The sequence below is a fragment of the Mastigoproctus giganteus genome, chromosome 7 (genome assembly GCF_048544385.1).
Source record: "Mastigoproctus giganteus isolate SK-2022 chromosome 7, ASM4854438v1, whole genome shotgun sequence".
NCBI classification, from domain to species: Eukaryota; Metazoa; Arthropoda; class Arachnida; order Uropygi; family Thelyphonidae; genus Mastigoproctus; species Mastigoproctus giganteus.
The window spans coordinates 190285046-190308860 of NC_143581.1; the positions used below are offsets into that span (position 1 = coordinate 190285046).

Genomic DNA, 23815 nt, shown 5'->3' on the forward strand with positions numbered 1-23815 from the left:
AAGGGCAGAAGAATGTGGGCACTTGAAGATCATAATTGGACAGGCGAGGAATGCCACGGTGTGATGTTTACAGATGTGTCCAGTGCAGCCTGTTGAGGAAAAAACCTTGCTATCTACGCCTGAGACCGACTAACTCAGCCACAGAGTGAAAAAAGCTCAATAAAGTTCCTCGCGTCATCGACGGGATTCGAATCCGGGCCTTTTCCACCCGGTGTGGGGAGGACGGTGACGATACCACTGCTGTGCTTCCCACGCAGATGGTACGTGGCGACTGTGGAGCAACTCGCCGGTAATTGGAATGCTGGTGACGGGAGTAATGTGTCACAACACACAGTAGGCCTGACGTAGCCCAGTGGTCAGGAGCGAGAGTGCATAGCACGCGTTCCTTGAGTGGACCGGGGTTCAAGCCCGTGACCACTAAATACGATAAATATTTGTATTGACGATTTATTGTAAACTCTACTGACTTGGTTGTCGTGCCGGAGTATAAACAGAAAATTTATTTATTTATTTATTACATCGAACCCTGCTGAAAATGGGGCTGCGTACCCGCAGGCTGCTCTGAGTGCTCATGCTTACCACGGTTCACCGGCGACAGCTCCTACAATGGGCACGCAAGCTTCGAAACTGTACCTTGAGTGATTGGAGGAAGATCGTCTGGTCCGATTAATGACGTTTCTTGTTACCCACGTGTACGGGTGCCTCGTTTACCTGGGGAAGTGATGGCGCCTGATTGCACCGTGGGACAAAAACAAGCTGCGGTGTCATGCTTTGAGCGATGTTCTGGTGGGATACCCTAGGTCCAGTCATCCATGTGCTGGGTACTCTGACGGAAATGTTCGAAATGCATTTGTTAGATGGGATATATATCCCTGTGAATGAAATCCAATAAAAATCTCCACCTGATATACCTAATTGCCATAATTATCTTCCCAAAGGGTAGAATGCGTAATTAATGGAAATATGAGAAATCATGCAAATGGCAATCTTTATAACCAAGAATCACCCGCAGTAATTTGCAAGAATCACCCGCAAGGGCTGGGGCATAAAGAAGAAAACTCTTGCTCTTTTTCACAAAACTGTCCTCCTGCCAGTCATCCTCTATGCCTCGGGGAGTTTGGTACAAGAAAGCACCACTGCAACTAATAAAAGAAAACTAGAAAGCATATAGAGGTACATCTTGCTGACTATCTCACGATCTTGCAACACAGTGAGTACTCACGCACTCCAGGTGCTCACCGGTGCCCTCCCGTTGGATCTGGAAGTGACACTCAGTGGATTCCTCTACAGCCTTTCCAGAGGCATGCCGGATACCTGCCTAAATTTCACAGTAAATGTAGCCAGCGACCCGAAAATAGAGAAAAAAAGATTAACTGCAAACCTGGCAAACACGGTGACAAAATTCAACAAAAGGGCAAATAATGCGAAAATTTCTCAAAGCTCGCTTCCCCCAAGATTGCTTGTCACGTACCTCCTAACTGGCCATCGCACCATCAGATTCAAACTGATGTCCTTTGGACTCAGCAACACTCCTCTCTGTCAATGTGGCTTAGTGTAACCGTGGGAGCATTTAATGCACCACTGCAAGCTTTATGAAGACCTACGATGCCGACTAATTATTGAATTACATTAATTATGGAACTACGATGCCGACTAATTATGGAACTTTTACTGGAGGTGGAACACAGCTACAAACCACTGACAAACTTTGCACAAGATCATTTTGACAGAAGGCATACTCTTCCGGCCCCACAGCCACAATAGCGATTCCCAGGCCCACAAATATATGACTTTGCAAACAACCATATAAGGTATTCGGACAGTCGCCATCAAGACAATCCATAAAGGGACTGCGTCCCAGGAAAAAACAACGAACGGAACCTGTTAACTCAACCATCGGAATGGACAATTTCAGTAGTAACACTGCTATAAACAGAAACTATGGACGGCAAAAACACCAGGATCCAGCAACTAAAGACTTCGATCCAAACCTAAACTTAAGTAACCACGAATTGGACCAAACACAGACCAGACTAACGGGCCTATCCTGGTGCTCAGTGAAAACTACGGACAGGATCCTACACCCAGACTCGCAAACTGGGATCCAACAAATGGACCCAGGATCCAGCAACTAATGACCATGACTCCAGTCAGAGACACAAGCAACCACGGACTGGACTAAATACCCACAACTACGAACCTAAGGGACCTGCTGCCAAGTGACAGCTACAGACAGGAACCTACACCCGGATTGGACAAACTCGGACCGAACCAAGGATCTGACTCAAGCAGAGATGCAGCTGCCAGGCCATACGGCGACTGTGCCAGCTCCCTGCTAGGCACACTTTCCTCGCTTTTGTTGCCTTCCCCTGCCACCCCACATCTTTCTCTCTGGTGGGGCATGGGCATGCCCCACTGACACATGCTGGGGTCGTCTACTTTATTGACCTCAGTCCCTAGCTATTCTCCCCCAGCTTTCAGCCTCCTCCCCTCTCTATCTGTACGCCAGCGCAAGACCCACATAAAATTTTAGCTTCTCTAAATTATTTCGCCCGCTCCTCGGCCATTAAATTCTCAAACGCAACCCCTTCAAACCGGGAAACATGTATGTGATCAACATACAACGCGAAAAAATTATTTTATTTATTTATTATTATTATTATTTTTTTAAAATTTTTATTTATTATTTTTTTTTTAGATCCTCCCACTGAAATCTCAGGAAAATGGGTGGCAGGACCTGCCAGAGTAAATGCAAACTACTGGGTACTTGTTCTGCCTCCACGGGGCGAAAGTGGGGCAACGTCGAGCCTCAGCAGGGGCTTGGCGGCTAAATGGCCAGAAGAACAACGGTACACGACATCGCACACCTCAAGATACATACACTTTTAAATCTCTGGCCTTTACAACGAACTGTATCACCACACAAAGTAAACTACGCGGAGATGGGGGAAACCCCTGGTGCCGTTTGACCCTAAATACACTTTACACTTTACCTAAACATCATTGCTGACCAGATACACCCTTTCATGGCAACGGTCTTCCCCTCTGGCGGTGCCGTCTTTCAGCAGGATAATGTGCCATGCCACACCGCCCGGATTGTTCGAGACTGATTCACGGAACATGAGGAAGACTTCCAGGTATTGCCCTGGACGCCAAATTCCGCAGACGTCAACCCCATTGAGCATCTGTGGTTTGCGTTGGAACAGCAACTGCGATCTGCGGCGTTTCAACCACGGACTTTACAGGAGTTAAAGGATCTACTGGTTGCGTGTTGGTACCAGATACCACAAGACACATTTAGAAATCTTGTAGCGTCCATGCCTCACTGGGTACGAGTTGTTTTGGCTGCACGTGGAGGACCAACATCATATTAAGTAGGTTGTCATAATGTTTTGCTCATCGGGTGTAGTAAAGGCCAGATAGCGTGATTTTTTTGATACGTGGTTTATGTAGTATAGTGTAGGGTTATGTTGTTCATCTGGTCTCAGCCTAGGGGTTCCGTGGACACCACCGACCTTATTTACGGTACCAGGCACGGGGATCCCGGTCATATTGTAAGGATTAGATGCTTTCTAGCTGAAGGAACCCTGGCGTCGCCTGTGCTTGCCAGGAAGTACCCAAAAATGAAAAAATAGAATTTTTTATTGGAAGCAAGCGCGGGGGTTTCAATTTCAGTTTTGGGATAAAAGGGAAGGTGAAATGGGTGGTACATGAATAGTCATAGATTGGTTGGTGGATGGTTGGTAGGTTGGAATAGGAGGAGGTACAGAAATAGTCATAGATTTTTGGTATGGTGTGGTTGTTTGGTAGGATGTAAAGTTTTAGGCGCATCAGCAACTTAGGCCATATTGCGCCGTATATAATGTCTGCAAATTGCGTGTGTTCTGTGGTCGATTTGTTGTTCGCTGGGCGAAAAACCGTGCCACCCTCGCCTGAGACCGACTAAGTCCGCCACGTTTTAAAAACTGCCCATTAAAATTCCTAGTCACTGACGAATTCGAACTCAGATCTTTCCTCCTCACACCGAGTGGAAAAGCCCTGAATTCGAATCACGTGTGATTGTGCCAACTGTGCTACCCACAAAGGCAGAATCATTAGAATGACACAGATTAGAGTCATGAGCCAAAATCACGCTTTCACCCTCATTCTGAATACATGTTCGATCTGTAATTGCCTTACACCGAAATATTGAAGCTGATGCAAGAACCACTAGTCACATGTGCAACTATAAGGGATACAACACCTTTACAGTTGGCGGATGAAGACAATTCTGAGGAGTACGACAGAAATCTGTAGACAACTTGAATAGGCAGCGAACTGTGACTGCCTCATTGGGGGAGACATCAGTCTACCTCTTATGAATTGGAAATCGTGGACAACCATATGCTATGGGGAAATTGATTTTTGAGCTATCTGGATGTTATTATTTATTTAAAAATGTCAGAGAAAATACAAGAATCTCGAATATCTTCCACTTGGTTCTCAATTACGATCCAAAGTGCAAGCAAAATTTCACAGTTCAAGAGTCAACAGCGGGTAGTGACCACAATGTACAAAACGGGTAGTGTCTAAAAGATTTCTGTGGTTAACGGAAACTGGGAAGTCTTCAATTTCAAGAGAGAGGACTATAGTGGATTGAGATATTTCTCCAACTTTAATAACTGTGTTGGAAGTATTCAAGGGATTTAGCCTGGAAGCTACAAAAACATTTGTTCTAGTGGAGAAGTTCCACAAAAGGATGCAATACAGGACCATCTGGATAGCAAAGATATCCGTAATGGATCATAGTATCGGTTTGTGAAGGAGAGAGAGCCTATCCTGACCAGACTAGTTAATTATCATGAAGAAGTCACAAAACAGATGTTCGCAAGAAACAACTTTAACATAATTTACCTTGACTTAAGCAAATCTTGTGATACCATTTCGACGAAAAGTTCTTATATAAAGTGTAGCAAATTGGGATCAATCGCAAGGTCCTTCGTTGGATAAAGGGCTGAATAAAAGATAGGAGACAGAGAATGTTCATAAATGGACATTCCTCAGTGTGGACCAGTGAAATCCCTCAGAGATCAGTATTGGACCCACTTTTTTTTCTTATCTTCCTTAATGATATTGATGACGAAGTGCAAGGCAGGCTGTCAAAGTTTATTGACGACTTAAAAGTGGGAAAGGGGGGTTAAAACCTAGAACAAGGCAATTTTATTTTAGAATAACTGAGATCTGTTGCACAATTGGTCATACACGTAAAACCGGGCAGCACGCCGTGATTATCTTGGTGCAATAAAGATAATTTACTTATTTAAAAATGAAAGTAGTTTAATGCTGTTAAAGATAAGGTTCTTCACCTTGTAGATAAAGATAAGGTTCTTCGTTGTTAAAGATAAGGAGAAAAGAAATCCAGCAGTTACTTAAAACTCGTGCAGAAATGGATTTAAATGTGGTCCAGGACGAAAATGGTTTAGAGATTACAATTCAGATATGAAATTTTTCATGCAATGTAAAGAATAGAATCAATAGCCTTGAACCAGAGAATCAGTAGTATGACCGTGGAGGTACTCTCACTGGTAGAAGAGAGAGAAGAAGGAAAGGAAAGGATCATTAAAGTAAATTGCCTGCCAGGGTGGTCAAAGCAGAGAGTTTGGTATAGTTCCAATAAACCTGCAATTATTGTTCTGGAGTTGGTTTGAACGTTTTCGATATACACTGTTTGGAACTGAGCTTCAGCTACATCATGAGGTAAGCATATTATCATATTTTCACAAAGATGTGATCGCCTGATATCTTTAAGCAGTATACACCAAACTTCAACTGTTTATTCCAAAAGTCTTTTCATATGAATGACCCTTATATAACCTGGGCCACAAAAGCTCCACGGTTTGCTTCGTAAAAACAATACAAGATGTTCGGATGTTCTCCAATTAGCCTCATTTCTCCATGGAATCTCTGCATGTGACATAGCCTGGATGTCACCGCTCCCTTTAAAATAGCCAGTCCTCTCACACCAAAACTCTGCGCCTACAAAAATAATTCCATTAATCGTTAAAGTACAAAATAATCCCTGTTAAACTTTGACACTCAAGAAAGGGTTTGGAGACCATCCAGAGTTCTGATTTATAATGTGGGCGCTGTCACTGTGTTCTTCTAGAGGGCATTAATTAAAATTGTTTCTTGCAAAACTTCCATTAACACTCTGAAGTTGGCGATACACAATATCGGCGAACATCAATAAAAAATTAAAACTACAATTGAGAAAAGTTGCAGTGGGGACGCTATTATGGAGGGAAAATTTTAAATAATGAAGGAGAGGAAACATGATTCATCACAAAGATATAAATGGGGATGGAGAAGAAATTACTTAATAAGTTTAGCGAAAAATTTCGACTTTTTAGACAAAGATAAACGATTGTTGATTTTTAGGCAATGGACCCCGAAGAAGAATATATTAAAGGAAGTAGAGATCTTATTGAGTTAGACAATAATAATATCTGTTTATATTTCGAGAGGAAAAAGAGTATTTACAAAACGAAGTTGAATAATTTAGTATCGAACATTTATTCTCAGTTTGATCAACCTTCCAAGACTTAATGCATCTAAAAGTTTAGAAGTCCAAACCTTTTATTTTCAACCAAATAGAATTAGAAGTTTTTGTAACGTTTTCTTAAGGGACATGATTGTTATTATGGATCGTGGTTACAGTACAGTAAACGATTTTCGGATAATTTTAATGGAAGTCTGTTTTGTTTATTTTATTAGTTACGAATGGAATTTTCCGATGGGTGAGCGGGCCTTTTTGCCGATAATTCTCATTCAGTAACCACAACGAAGCCAGAAGGGACCATGGAATTCTTCATGGTAACACTTTTTTGGCTGCAGAAGGTTTTTTAATCGTGGGTACAGTTTACATTCTCAATTTACGAATATCTCGTTTTACTTAAATCGTTTCTGCTTGGTAACACCACCAGGGACAGAATTGGATATCGGTATTCTTTTTAGCAGAATATTTTAATATATTTTGTGCATCTGATTCCGATGGATGTAAAAATACTCCTTACTGATGTACAAAACCAATAGAGTTAGTCAGTTCACTTATTTCAGGGAGGAATATTTCAATAGATATTGAGTGATACTTGCGATGTACACTCAATAATTATTGAGTTATAAATCTACCAATTATCAAAAAAATTGTGGTTTTGGCAGTCTGCTTCCATTTGGAGATCATATAACAAATGATCAACCCAGGGATTTTTAATGCTATCGAAATATCACGTTTATAGTGACTGCTTAAGTGGCAACCGATTATCATTCCATGCTGGAAGTCTGTTAACTCCATCAATCGCGGAATTTTGCATTCACAATCGTACTTCTGTCTTCTTGAAGCATATTTATAAGTTCATCCAAAATTAACTAACAGATTCATTCTTTCACTTATAAATAATCTAGTCAAAACAATTAATTTTATTTTCCATCTACAACAGTCCATCTGAAGGGCAAACTTTAATTGTAAAGCCCTTTTTTATTCGACCCGCTAGTGTTTCTTGAGTATAATTTGCTCTCTTTAAGACCTGCCGGTTTATTCCCGTTAATCTTAAGTGATTTCCTTTCGATTTGTAGCAATAAATCACCGATGTCCAGCTATCTGCTGAATTCTTTAGCTGCACTGGATTGCTGCAAGTACTGGCTTGATCTCTCTCTCTCTCTCAGATCAATTTATCCACTCTACGTTTGATTACAAAAGAGCAATAGAAATAGAAATTTGTTACGTTTTCAACCGACAAATCAATTTATAACTTTGTTGGAGCAGTAAAACTGGTTCTTCGCTAGCTCTACACTTGCCATTACTTTCACTTTAAGGATGTAGCATATTGTTTTCTTCTGGACAAATTAATCGAATTTTTTTTGATAGCTGCAAAGGTCCCATGATTTATTCAAGGCCTCAGCTAAGTCTGGACTGTAAATCCAGCGTTTAATCTACCACTAAGTTAAATACAATGTAAATTTTGGCACAAATACTTTTTTTCTTCTAGACACATAAAGGTAGCTAACCAGACCACAGGGTCGTAAAATGACCATTTTTGGATACTGCGTTGAGGTACACCGGGCGAAATCCTTTACAGTTAAACGAGGTTTTTATAAACTAGAAGGCTGAAAAGTTTTCCATTTGCAAGATGAACTGCATTTAATTTTAATTTGGTAGATGCATTCATGATTTATTTCACTGGGGAGGACATATATTTCGATACTCGCTGGCAGATAGTCTTGATTGCTTCCAACTGCCTTCAGCATTAAATCTAAATTTAAAAGCTGGGTTAGTAGCGCCGTGAGATTGCCAATTTTATAGAATTAACAGATGGACGTTTATGTTGAGAACAAACTTGATGACAATGATTTTAGAGAAACAAAGTTTTTGAGTCTTTTAAGAATAATTAAAAATAAACGTAAAAGGTTATTATAATCTTAAATTAAGATTCATTACAAAAAATATAAAAGTTAATTGTATAAGAAAGTCGTTCTAAGATTTATGGTGTTTTTGCAAGGATGAATATGATCTTATTAGATTTGCTCTTTTGATGATGATGATGATGAAGGCATAGTTTTCTTTGAAAAATCTTAAGACAATCCCTTTATATCTCAAATTATATGTGAGGGCTGTTTGAAAAGTATGGAAACCGATGTCTGGTGAAAGAAACCATGTCTTCCAGGGCCAGTGAAATGTGGCAAAAAAAAAAAAGAAGCAGGTATTGAAAACTGGAGTTTCTTTTTTTATTATTATTATTACAAGACACTGCACAGCTTTGTTGGCATTAGGTGAGTCAACCAAAATGGCTATCTTACTGATGAGGACAGATGAAGTATGCGCAGTTATGCAATTTCTATCTGGTAAGGTAAATTCATCTGAAATTCGTCAACAGTTGCGAGCTGGTCTAAAGGCCATGTTCAAGAAACAAATTATTGGTGCTATCAGTTTAAACAACACCAAATACGAAGGACTGCATACACGTCTCCATCCACTAGGGTGTTTCCATCTTGTGCTTTTTGACTTTTTATCTGATCAACACTTTAAAAACCATCTAAGACTTTAAAAACCATGACGATACTGGTGGTGACACCCTGCGAGAAGTGCCCAAATGTGGGTGACTATGTCTCAAAATATGGAACCAGTGTGCATATTCATGCGTAGTTTCATTGCTCTGTGATTAAATTCCTTTTCGCAAAAACATTTGGAACCCTACTTTTCCAACAGCCCTTGGATAAGTGTATACAGATGTTTTCTTTAAATATTCCCACCACTTCAAAGCTTTAAAAAATGCTTATATATTTCTGATGGTGTACTCGATTCTTACTTCCTTCTTCGCAATCTTCAGTACTTACTTCTGTTTTTCACTGTGACCAAGTTGGTCAATCTTGGAGCGATATATGTCCAGACACTCTTGTGGCGTTAATGGTCTGGAACATGTGTTAAATGACTGAATCCTTTCTACCAGCATGAATCTGTTGAAAATGTCGGTTACATGGTGTAACTTCCATCATCAAAGGCTCTGACAGTGTGCGTATATCCAAAAAATGGGGGGAAGTCGGGGTACATTTGTTTATCTGTTTATTTTCCTACCTTATATTTCTCGATGCTGTTGTCTAAGATATAAATATCAGAGAAATGCATCAAAAGAATTACCGTAATAATACGATATTTCATAAATGACGCAGAGGGTTTTTAAATGTCTTCCACTAGCGCATCCATTATTTTGGCCATTTCCGGACATAACCCACAAAACCTGTTCTAACTACCCACTTCTGGATCCATTAATGGCATTCTGGAAGTAACATAAAGAAATAAAAAAGGGCACTGATCCTAAACTATTGCGTCAGTTTGGAGGTCCCTTGAATATTTGGCAATAGGGGATGAAATACGTCAGCTTTTACCTGCATGATTTTCTTTGTAATCTAGAAATTCCACCTTCTAGAACGACGCTATCCAGGAGACTGACTGACTGAAAAGAGGCATTCGCAAGAAACATATGGGGTAGGATAATGGCGCCCGCACTAACTCCAAATATCCACATTCACATAAAAACTCGCTGCACTGAAATCGAAAATCTGTTTGAGTAGAAGAACCCTCAGAGTGTAGACTCTCTTAAACAGCTTTTTATGGCAGTAGGGGGCCATTTCACTATGAAAGTGTGTCATAAGGTAAATCCGAATGGCAGGGTTGTTGAAAAATGTAATTAGGGAGACCAGACAACACACCAAATTGTGTCGAATATACGAACAAAATAAAAAGGAGGCGTATCAGAAGCAACATCGTGTTAGGGCTTGAAGCGTTGTAAGAGGAAAAAAAGCAATTTTCCCTTTTTAGTAGGTAGTGTGGAACTTTCGCTAATCTTAGTCTTGTGGTGATCTCAATGGAAGATACTCCAGTTGAACTGCAGACCTGGAGCTAAGAGATTTCCTTGAGGACATTAGCTTCATGAAATTGCTTTTTTTTTAGTGAAAAGGTCGCCAAATTGCAAGCAGTCACATAAGCTTTTATTTAGTATCTAAACATTCTCAGGATAATGAAGTCTGAGGTTCGAGACCCTTATCGATGTGATGGTAATCCTTGCTGCTATTATGGTACCTACAGAGGGAATGTTTAATCCAAATAATAAACCCATTAAATGTGGAGCTGTAAAGCTCAGTCTTATCTTTTCTAAATAAGAATTCTTCTAAGAATTTTAAATAATACAACTTAAGGACATAAAGTACAAATATAAAGATGAGGATAAAGACATACTGAGGAAATTGTGTTATTTTTAAATGTACAAGTATTAATTCAATCTGTTGTATGTTTGTGTTTGTTCGTTGATAATCGGAGGAGGAAGTGAAAATGGAAAAACAAACCGAGGGAAGAGAAGAAAATGAAAGCGGAGAAAGTGGATGATAAATGAAGATTGGAGCAATTTCGCATCTGTCACCGAGACAGCAGAAGTATGTCGTGTTATGTTTAAACAATCTCGGTTGTGTGTTTTTATCACGAGGAAGATAAATGCCCAATTCGATGAAAGGGGAGATCTGGATACATCACATCTCGGTTTCCTTGACAACCACCGAGACATAGAGAGAACTTCATAAGTCATCCCTGTCTTAAATGTTTCTACAGGACACGGTCTAAATTGCAACTCAGAACCTGCTATTACTGAACTTTACACTTCTTATGAAAAAAAAGGGAAACACTAACTTATGCGAAGCACTAAGCAGAGATACTTTGCCCTCTTATCAGTCGCACCAACCACAGAAGCCTCTCAGCAAGTGTATGCAATGTTTAAGAACTCCATCTATCAGATTTTCTCTTATTTGCGCTACTTATCAAAATATTAAGCAGTTGGTCATCCCGGTTCTATATCCTCATGATTAGCGCGATGGTTATTGGTTTTTCACACCACGCCAAGTTAATTAATCTCTGGAAAGGGTTCCATTATTATTTCTCCCTTAAGCATCAGTTTTTCATCCCGGAAAACGCTCTGATCTACCAAAACATTCTTCTAGTATTTTGGTAGGTCAGCGTCATATAAGTTAAAGCAAAACAGACAAGTGGCTTCTTTTGTACTTCTCTTAAATCCTCTCGGTTTCCATGACAACGACCATGTTTGTTTCACCCACCTCTTTCCAGTTCTAAAACTTTAACAAACACTATTCTTAGCGAAGTCAGAAAAAAAAAAACAATTTGGTTTCTCTCGTCCACGCAAAATTTCTTTACTGCCGCTCCTTTTCGTAAGAAATCACAATTGGCTGCGAGAGCATCAATTATCTCCGAATCCCATCGATCCGTTAGTGAAAATGTAGCAGAACATCAGTTCAAGGGCATCGCCCATTCCCTGCGCCATCTCAGTAACCTCTCTACTTTAAGAGGAGTCAGTTTAATAGACTGGATGTGTTTATGCTCTCCATCACTACAATCACTGGAGAATACTTGCCGAACATCCATGCATTGTACCATGATCCGGATAAAATACAGCTCATGGTGTAGGGAAAATACCACGTTGCGAGCTTCGTTTATCTTTCTTAAAAGATAAAATATAGGCTCTCACTTGAAACCAGAGCTGCAAGTGAATTACACTGCCCAAGCAAAAATATTAGAAAGCGAATCTCAGTATCTTGTAGGATCTTCGAATTACAGCGTGGATATCACGATGTCGAGTTTTATTTCTTGACTAAGCTAACAGCATCACGCGATTTCCTGATTTGCGTTGTCTTAATGAAAATGGGAACGGTATCTAATATTTTGACTGGGCAGTGTAACACAGAGTTTCAGAAAGCTTCTGATGTTTACATGCAGAAGAAAGTTATATATATATATATACACACACACACATATGTACAGTATATTTCCAAAAGTAATAGGACACCTGCATGTTTAAAAGAATCTTTTATTGATACAATGTTTAATTTGTTGGCATATTTGGCTATAACTGCACATTGTACCAAAACGCATCACTGGAGTTGAGATCGGTGCTCTGTACAGGCCAATGAAGCTTTCACTACCTTCAAACCAAATTATTATAGGCTGTGTCGTATGACTTGGTGCACTGTCATGCTGAAACAGAAAAGGGCATCCCCACTGATGTCACAATGTACGAAGAGCGAAGTCATCGAAAATGTCAATGTATTGTATGGAATTCATTGGTCCAGGAATGACGACCAATCCCTACGTCCAAACCACAAGAAACAATCCCAGATGGTGAAAATATCTTTTCTGAACACCACAGTTGGGATGACACGCTCTGATAATTAACCTTTTATTTATTTTGGTTTTATATTTAAGTTGTTTTTTTTTTTTTTTTTCAAATCCTACAGATGTCCCGATACTTTGGGCAATATAGTATATGTATATAATAAGAAATGGAAAATAACTTACTTTTAACTCATATAGTCCTTTGTGCTGAATTATATATGGCAGTTATTGGATTGGTTGCTGTAAAAAGAGAAAGAAGAAATAAACTAAACTATTTATTTAATGACATTCTGGGAAAAAATATTCAGCTTATCAAAAAGGATTTGCCCATCACCTGAACTAAATTAACATTTATAAATCTCACGCACCAACTGAGAAATTGTTTCAAAGGATTATGCGATAAGAATTGGACATGAATCTTAATTGGTTACCTGCAAGTCCATCAATGTTTAATGCAGTTAATAAATGTTTTCCAGCCATTGACCAATCAAAACGAAAGTCCACGGATATTCTACTAGATGGCGTTAATAACATAATTTTTTTTCTGTCACCATTTCCTCCCCTAAATCGCATCTTATCCTTCTAAAATGAATTTCAAAATCGGGCGATGTGTCCATGGATAACAGCAAATACGTGAACATTAAAACAAAGAAACTCTCTTCTTCGATATGTCTTAAAGAGATATCATTCGGCATCTTAGTATCTAAGGAGAATCCTCAGATTCGAGAGACTCATTTTAAATTCAAATTGCCCACAGAATTCATAGTTGGAGTTTAAATAATATATACATTTTCTTAAGTAGTCTTAGAGAAGAAAGAAAATCTTTCTTTTTTGGTATTGCTCTAGGGATTTATCTTTTATGCATATGGTGGAAAGATAGCTTACTATTTATATGATAATCCCCGAAGGTAAAACAAACATTTCGATTCGACCAGATGGTCCGCTTCCGGTTTTATTTCACGGATAGTTAAATTTTATGGTAAAAGATGTGTGAAGTGAGCATAAGAGAAGATGAAGAACGTAGTGGTGGATTATAAATTTAGTCACACTGGTTCCACACACGATTCCAAACAGAGGACTCGATGTCTGTGTAATTAAAACGTTGCAGTGACTGTAATTACATCGTTCATGATTTGTGGTAATAGGATTGAATTGAATATTGGTTTCTGGAAAGGCAATGATACTGAAGTATCTTTTAAAATGAGAGTCATTAGGAGAGTTCCAGTCGAATGCAACCTTGTTAGTGTTTTCTTTGGACGAATTGTTCGATGTTTCTTCACTATGCTATTTTAATATCGGTGATGTAAAGCGGATTTTAACAATATCTTCTTAAACCGCCGTGCTAAAATACAGCAGTGGTCAGAAGTTGAAGAGACGTTAATTTTCAGTATTTTAAATCAAAGTATTACATGTTTTCTTGTATCCATTTTCATAGCTTGGAAACATACTGAGAGATGGATACAAAAAACTGCCCATAGAACAGAAGATGGACAACCTAGGGAAGCTCAATATCGAAACGCTCCATTACTAAATAACGGGATATTCCATTTATGGATCCCAGAGGGATGCTCGTAGATCGGGATGTCCAGTTCAGTCACACATTCACTAACCAAAAAAAAATTACAAATCTTTATTCAGTATCTAGTAGGGTAACCGTGCCCCGGGGCCTGGATTCCACTGGGAGTCTGAAGGACTTTAGCTCCAGATTTCATTCTTCTATTAGGATATTTGTCAGCTGCTGTATCATGGTGGATAGAGAACTGCAAAATCCAATTGCCCTTTTCAGCATATTCCACACATTCGCAATTGGATTCAAATATGAGTATCAGGCCGCCAGGATATGCGTCGATAAACTTGGGAACTGTTCCTCGAACCATTCAGATACGATTTTTGTAGGATGTATCTGCTAAAAGAATCCATCTCAATCCGGATAAAAAAAGAAGCTCCGCATGGTGAAATTGGTCCAATACAACTGAAAAATATTCATTGGAGGTAACACGACTTTCTAGCGTTATGAGGGCACCAACAGAACGTACTTCATACCGTGATACCACCTCCAGACACAATGGTTTGGATGCATGACGTCATACGTTTATGTCCCACTTTCAGCCTATTGGATGCATGACGTCAAAAAAAAATGTAAATCCTGACTCGTCAGACCACTTGATCTATTTCCACTGTCCCACAATCTAGTCTGCCTTGGTGGCTACATTCTAGTGGATTCTTTCAATTTTTTAAAGAAAGAAGAGGCTTTTAGGGACACAAGACGACCACAGTTTGTTTTTAAATAGGTTTTTCTTAATCTAAATTGAATTTTTCAGTCATTTCTTCCACACTAGAGCCTCTATTTTCACAAGCAATTCGCGTTTAAATTCCTGAAGCCTCGATCTCAGCATACCGACTTCCTGCCGCATTCCTTCCGTTTAGAGCTGCATTCTCCTTTCTTCGTCCACTCATTGTATAATTTTCAGATGATTGCTTTCGATTCACCAACAGCTTCCATTCATTTCTCAGTTGTGGCTCGTGCTAAACATACTCCAAGAACAACACCTTTCTGAAAATCGGAAATATCACCTGTTCTTCCCGAAGACTGGGTTGACTAAGAAGCCCCAGCAAAGCTTGCACTATATATCTTATACCAAGGAACTTGATCATACCACGTAACAACTTACATTTGCATATCGTACGTTGAATTATTTGTTGACGTCAGTTACAAAAAGTTTCCACTCTTTTGGCCAGTAGTTGTAATTTTGTGGAATGTATATCATGAAATGATTGAATTTTGAATGGGTATGGGATGTCTTTAGAGGGATTTTCAAAGAATTTTCGAGATATATTGGTGGACGCTTTCGGTGTAATCAGATAGTGTAGTGATGCAAAAGAATCAGTGTTCCGAGAGCATTATTGTCAGAGAGAGTTGACAGTCCTTCCTGGAAACAGTGCCTCTAATCGTAATCCCATTAACTCGAACAGAAAGCCAAACGGGGCTCAAGTCTAGGAAACAGCGATGCTACCACTGGCATGTCACACATCACCTTGACAGGTTGGGTGTTGACGTCATGTTTAGCCAAATGCGTGTACTGTCGTCTGTCAAACAACCGGGCACCTGCCTCCTTCATTACAGAAGACACCAGTGAATTTGTAACTTCCGTTGTCTACTATAGATTAATATGTCCATTGACAGGGAATCCGTTGTCAAGGCAACGAATTCCCTCAGTATATAGCCGGATTATGGAGTCACGCAACTTGCGTATGGGAGTAAGTTGACCCCCGTTATAAGCGAATCAATTTTTTAAAAGAAATTTAAAAAGAATTAAGATAAAGATGAATTTCTAGTCATAGTACCGCGCTGCCATCTACCAAAATAATTAAAACTTTATATAAAACAAAGCTAATAAACAGTATCCTTCGCATTCGGGAATTATGTACTCTTCTTTCTCGAATCTTTTAAAAGGGTTGACGCAACTATGCACATATCGGATGTATCAGTTTCCTGGGGTCTTCCGCCTTCGCTTTTCATCACCCGTCTTGAGATGTTGTCGTGTGAAAGAAAATAAAGACACTAATATAAATAAGAACAAAGCATATCCATGACAGAATTCAGCGCGTTAAGAATACAGCCAAAAAAGGCTACAGTTGACCTCGGTTGCTCCCACTCCTGAATATTCTAAAGTTGGTTTGTTCTCTAATGATTTTATTCACTGTCCAAGACAAGATTATTAAATCGATCTTTAACCTTTTAAGTGCTTGAACTTATTGAGCTTATGGTAAATCTTCATTTATACGTCACTGAAGATTTCCTTTGTAATTCGATTCCGTTCAGCGTGACCTTCTTCAGAATGTACTTTGATAAAGTTCTACGACTAAAGTCTTCGGTGTAATCCATAAATTCATTACATTGTTCAGTCAGGGCCATCCACGTTTACAGTGCACAATTGAAATCGAGGCAAGAAGTAGGTCGAGCGATTTCTTAAATTTAAAATTTTAATTCTTAGTGGTTTTCCTTGTAGATTTGTTGCTGTTATAGGCTTTTAGGAGCTTCAGCGACTAAGGTCATATTGCTCCGTGTATAATAATGTCTGCAAATTGCGTGTGTTCTGTGGTCAATTTTCTATTCTATGGTCGATTTTCTGTTTGCTGCAAGAAAAACCAGAGTTTTTGGGAGAAAAAAACCTTGCTACCCTCGCCTGAGATCGACTAACTCAGCCACGTTGTGAAAAAGGCCCACAAAAATTCCTCACGTCATCTACGGAACTTGAACTTTTCCACCCAGTGTAGGGAGGGCGGCGCTTTTATCAACTTACGAGGGCTTGCAGATTTGGACTTATGATCTTTATTGTTTCAGTTTGTCAGAGCTTATTCAAAATGTTTGTTTATTTGAAAAACGTTCTTTATTCTTGAAGTGCTTTGAATAGAATTTATTATGCCCTATGCTCCATGCTGTCAAATGTACTTCTAGACCAAATCAAGCTCGGGCTCAGTTCACCAGAGGTCGATAGCAATTGCTCAGTTTCTAAGTCAAGTGTAGAGAAAAGTTAAATACCCTACAAAGACCCCTACAAAAGCAGAAACCATTACTTACCTTCTCAGGTTAGGTTGGCTAGACTGTAATCTAGAGTTCTACACTCTGGCATTATATTGCCAGATTTTCTTCAGAAAACTGCATCTAGATTGAATAAGCTTACAAGACCTTATGCCATACACTTATGTTCTCAATACCACACTACTACAAGACAACAGAAACCATTAACTCATTGCCATCCACCAGTACAGCAATACCTAACGAATAACGAGATAAAACAATTTATGATCAAAAACCAAAAATTCATATTGGGAGGGGGACGCATATTCATTTATTTATTATTGCCCAACTTCCATTTCAATTTATAAAATTACCTCTAATGAATATCTTTCTGTCGTACCGGACCAACTTTGCCCTGCAGTGGCTCATTTTTACCTGGATCGCGATGGATTCTTTCGAAACGACAGCGCAACTATCCACCGTTCAAAAAATGCATCAATGGTTTGTGAAACACTCCCAAGATTTCCAACATCTATCCTAAATGGAAAACACCTCAGTTCGGATCCCGTCAACGACTTGGGGAATTTTAATGGGCCTTTTTTACAACGTGGCTGACAGTTGGTCTGATGAGAGGGTAGTATGTGCCCTTGTGAGTAGCACAGTTGGTAGGATCGCCGTCCTCCCCACACCTGGTGGAGAAGACCTGAGTTCGAGTCCCGTCGATGACGGCAGGAATTTCTATGGGCTTTTTCACAACATGGATAAGTTAGTAGGTCTCAGGCGAGGGCAGCATGGTTTTTTGTTCCGAAAACTCGGGTTTTTCGTCTAGCAAATAGAAAATTTTCATCAGAACACACGCAATTAACAGACAATATACACGGAGCAAAATGGAGTGTTTGTATAAATAGGCTAAGCTGTATTGTGCTGTAATTTATTCAGGGGAGAGAAAGTTATTGTTAATGTTCAGAATTCTGTTTGCTTGAACTGTAGTTAAGACACCTAACTTACAATAATGCGCTCAGTAAGGTGAAAAATAATATTTTAAAGGTATTTTAAGCGATGCAGAGTTAATCGATACTAAACGTACACTACATTGCCAAAAGTAGTGTCCGGACACCTCGATATGCTGACGTTCAGTGGATCTAGAAGACAATAATTGTAATCGAAAATGAAATGGAATGGGAAGTTAAATTTGAAAAGTCGTTTATCGGTACTTGGGGCCGTAAATAAGTACTTTTATGGCTTAAAAGTCACAAGCATGCACAACAGATTTTTTTGTAAACGTGGAGGAAGGAAACTTCTCGTAATAGCCAGAGTGATTCTCAACGGGAACAGTTAATTACATTCTTAAATTAAATAGAAGGCGGACCAACGGGAGAGGTGTGTGGGTGAGAGTTTGCCGAAGGCACCGCTGGATACGTTGAAGACCAACCCGTCTATTGAAGATGTTGTCTTGAAGTGATGACCTTGCTCCGCTGCAGGCTATCAATTTCTCAGCTAATTTGTTCAAGCTGAAGAAGCCCCAGGTTCTTCACAATGGACACAAAATCACCACTTACCTTCAGCTGGGTGATTGTTTATGGATCCCGAATTGCTTCGAGTTGGAAGATTGTGAGGAAGTCCATTAGTTTAATTTAAAGTTTACGTTCATGTTTTCCTCAATAATTGAGACATGAAAAGTTGGAGAGTTACTCTTATTTGTGAAAAGGCAATTCTGAACTGCTGGCCGTAATATTTGAAAATTTTCTCCACTGAATGAGCGACCTTTTTCTCAAAATTGTATCAAATGCAATTTAAGTATTAAATTTGGCACAGAATCCGTGTACATTAGTGAATACTTTCATTAGTGAGCGAAATGAAAGAATAAAAATAATAATTAATGATTTGAAAATATTTAAAAAACATTTTAAATAAATCCAACAGCGAATTAAAAATTTAAAGATGTTAAATTAATAAAAATATAAAATAAAATAATTAAAATCAATTTGACAACCAGCGTTAAAATTAATATTAAAATGAACTTAAAAATGAGTTTTTTTAAATAATTTTAAAATTTAAATGAAATTTTAATTTAAAATTAATTTTATTTAACTAGAAAAATTATTTAACTAGAATTTAAATTATTTAATTAATTAACTACATAGTTAAAAATGATTTAAATATATATTTAACTAGACGAAATATATTTCTAAATTTAGAAAATGATATTTAAAATAATTTGAGAATCAGTTTTAAAAATAATTCTAAAAATAAAATGAAAATCGGTTTAAAAATTTAAAAATCAAGTAATTCTTAGAATTTCAAATTTCAAATTAAAGCAAACTATATTAAAAAGCCTTTTAAAAATATATTTTAGAAGTCAGTTTTGATAAATTAAAATCAAATTGCAAGAATTAAAAAATTTAAATTAAATTTAAAATTTTAATTCTTAAAAATTAATAATAAATAATAATAAATTAAGAATTAATAGATTATATAATTAATAGTTATATAATCTATTAATTATTAATATAATTAATATATTAATTGTACTGTGAAATTAACTAAAATGATTTAATTATATTAAAATTCAATAAAATTAAATAAAATATTAATAGTTTAATAATTTAAAAAATATATTTAACCAATTTTAGAAAAAAAATCCTGAAATTTTAAAAGTGAAAATTTTAAACTTAAAAGTCTGATTCAAAAGTTAAATATCTTAAATTAAAAGTGAAATTTAAAAAAAATTAAAACTTGGAATTCCACAAAAAATTTAAATTAACTGAATAAAAAATAATGGGAGTTATTTTTTAATTTGAAAAGAGATGTACGTTAGAAAGGTCATAAATGAAGAAAAGAGGTGCTGAAAACGAAACGCGTGTCTGATATCTTTCTCTGTCCAAAAGAGAAAATGAAGCAAAGAGGTGGTCGTATATCATAAAGTCACTTAGGATTACGGCAAACAAAGTAGTGATTAGAAATAAGATTGAGGAAGCGCAAGAGAGAGAGCGAAAGTATAAATAGGAGTCAGCGTTGATTAATAAGAAGTGTCAAAAGTGCAGAACCATGTTTCCACATCCTCCCCGAATTAGCCCATTTCGTAATGTTCGTTATCCTCACATCAGTGCGCTCTTATTCGTAATTGTCAGCAATTTCGAAGGCAACATCAGTTCGCGTGCTCCGATACAGGCGTCGAACAGCATCACAAGGGGGGCAATCAGGCGGAAAATATGATTTTAGGACACAATCCAGATTTTCTTCCCTCCACTGGCACATCGTCCGTCCTGAGCCAGACTTTTAATTCGCTTCAGGCGTCAAGGCAATGAGAATCGGGTGAACAATCTAATTATCTATTAAAAAAGCCAATCTCTCTCTCTCTCTCTCTCTCTCTTCATTCTTTCGGATATTAATTTCTCGAGATGCAGCTTTTTGTTACAGAAAGAACAACAAGATTTGGTCGCACAAGAAACGAACTGAAGATGACATTAATCCTTAATGTGTGGATGTTTGAGGAAGATGGAGATGCTCACTAATCTGAAGTGGCATTCGAATAAGCTGCAGTTCAGAAAGGATTACACTTAACAAATCTAAGACGCGCAGTTGATGTTTCACTATTCGATGACATTCCATTTACCATTGCAGTACACGATAATGAACAGCAGCGAGACTCCCAGATGAGCACGCTAAATTGGAGTTTTCTCTAGGAAAGAGAGAAAGAAGAGAGGATACCTGGTTCCCGATTATTTTTCACCTCCGTGTTGCGTCCGACTTTCGGCTGGGATAAAACTGCTGATCACGTGACTATGCGATTGCTTTCCGAAAGATGCAAAACGATCCTGCCTTGTTACGTCATACGAGGAGTTTCCATGACAACCGCAATTAGTGAGAGGAGGCCGGCGATCGAGACAGCAACTCCTATTTTCGCACACGAGAAAGCGGGCTGCGTGATGGCCTATCAAATGGCCGACAGTCCATCTGCGGCCATGCAAATTCCTCTTCGCCATAAATCGCCAGTTATCCGATGGATAACAATCGCTGCTTACCACTAACGATGCGCCAGAATTAAGAGAAATATTCATATTTACCGACGATAATCCACCCTCGTAAACACCGATTACGTCTTGTTGGAGAGCATCGTAAAATTGGCGTAAACACCGAACGCGATGGAGATTTGCAGTTACTCAATCCGCGCATCCGAATTTCCCTATTAGAAGAAAACGTAAGCGGCATTTGTTATCGTTAAGAAGCATCTGACCGCTTGAGGAAACGCTAATTTTATTTATGTCCGCTGGGAATCGTCAGCAGACTCGCCTAACAAACCGCCAGCCACCATCAGCTGCGATGGTGTCCATTGAAATACTCGTGGCAGTTGGACAATTTATTCACTTCACCCAACACAAACACTAATACGAAATGTGTGCTTCCCATTCCGTTTACAAATTTTGCTCTCTTTCTCTCTCTCTCTCTCTCTGTCTCTCTCTCTCTCTCTTTCTGTCTGTCCTTTTCTATATAATTTACTTATTTATTCATTTATTTGTCTGCTTTTTTCCTCTTCGTTTATTTCTTTGTTTTTGTTTGATTTTCTTTGTTTTCTCTACTTCTGTGTTTTTTTGTTTGTTTCTTTCTTTCTTTATTTCTCACTATCCTTATCTATTTATTTATTTCTCATTTTGTTTCTTTCACTGTTTCCTTTTTCACTTTCTTTCTTTCACAGTTTCTTTCTTTATTTCGCTGCTTGCTGTCTTGGGTAGCACAGTTGGTATAATCACCATCCTCCCCACATCGAGTGGAAAAGACCCAAGTTAAAACCGAGTCTATGACGCGAGAAATTTTTTGTCTTTTTTACAAAGTGGCCAAGTTAGTCGGTCTCAGGCGAGGGTATCGTGGATTTTTCTCCCAAAAATCTCAGGTTTTTTATCCAACAAACAGAAAATCGACCACATCTTTGTTTCTCTCTTTTTCTGTCTCTTCCCTTGTTGCTTTATTTTTACGTTTCTTTCGCTCCACTTTTTGTCCCGAAGATATTCCATCAAACCTTTTTTTTTTTTTTTGGTAGTTGTTGGCGCATAGGCTTCTGTGGCCATAATGCACCTCCCAAGGTTTTTTTGCAGTACTTTGATCCAAGCCCGAGGCGGGAATCGAACCCGCGACCTTTGGGTTGCCAGGCAGGCACTTTACCCACCCAGCTAGCTCGGTCGGCCCATCAAACCTAAGAACAACGTTAGCCGCAATTTCAAAAAGGGTAAAACAATGCATCTAAGTCATGAAAAACGAAAACATAAACATCTGGACCTGGTTATAAATTCTAAAAGTGAACTCAAGAGGGTGCGTTGTCCCACTGAACTCCTCCATCGCCCAAACTTATAACCCAATCTCTGAGGAAAAAGAAATCTTCCCAAATGAAGTAATAATAGTTATGTAAATAATAACCTTCGGAGAAATGTTTATTAGAGAAAATCCCTTTGTGCTCCCAGCTGGACATTTCTCCTTGAAAACAAGCAATCACTTTCTAATTTCAGGACCGCCACTGGGATGCGATGTTTAATAAGGAATGCTTCCCCGCAGAGATGCGAAGGTCATGACATCATATGCAAGCGCATTGGTGAATACTCCTTCGTAGTGGATGAGGTAAACACATTGCTACAGAACATGCGCAAAAAATCAGCAAAATCCACTCCGAACGATTCTAGAATGGGCAAATATTAGCAAGAAGGTGTCAGTGTTACTCGAGGAAACGGAAATAAAACAAAACCCCCTCTGGATAAAAAATCTATGAGTTGCAGACCTATAGAATAAAAGATAATTAAAATCTTTTTTAACAAAAAAACAGATTGATTAAGAGCTCAAAAGGATTCTCCAAATGTTCTGATAAGATAGCAGTCCAAGAGTTAAATCGATGGTTTTTAAAGAAAAACTAAAAATTGATTCATTTTTTAACCGATTCAGTTGTAAGTTTTATTTCATAAAACTTCCATGAGTTGTTCCATAAAATTCCGATCTTTATCTGCAGAAGAGAGAAGAGAGATGACAGATGGACGCCTGTTGTTCACCACAGACACAATCGTAAAATGTCTGCTCTGTTGGGAGTCTAAACCAAAAATCCTTTCTTAAAAGTGGTTGTTTTTAAATCGCTGTATTCTGTGAAGAGTACAATTTTGACACATCCATTCATGCTGGCACATCAAGTTTTATTATTTCCTGTTTTTCTCTGCAGAGAAATTTATTTTAAGACTCTCTGTCTATCCACACAGCTGATGAATAGTTAACACATCTCATAGATTCCATATTTTCTCAGAATCCTTATTAATTTTCACTGCGATGTAGTTTAGAAATAAATAGAGTCTGAGGTGATCGTATTAGATTAAAATTGATCTTAAGAGATTTGTTCACGTGTTAACTCCCCTTTCGTTTATAATTTTAAATTTAAAATCTAATTTACCCGTTTATTAATGTTATTATATTTTTATTAATGTAAATTACTGTAGCTTGACTGTATCAGAGTCTTCCCATACTTTATTAGATGTTAATAAATGATTTTATACATATATAATAATAATTTTATATTAAAATTTTAATATTTTAAATTTATTTGAATTTTTCAAAAT

General features: G+C 38.1%; 1 protein-coding gene across 1 annotated transcript in view; it reads right to left on the minus strand.

The window, feature by feature from the left end:
• LOC150083490 (innexin unc-9-like) overlaps window positions 1-23815 on the minus strand; it is a 103397-nt gene that overhangs the window by 10069 nt on the left and 69513 nt on the right. Inside the window, exon 2 of the mRNA XM_090378511.1 lies at window positions 12890-12946. The gene's annotated coding sequence lies outside the window, so the exon portion shown is untranslated. The remainder of the gene's footprint in view (window positions 1-12889; window positions 12947-23815) is intronic.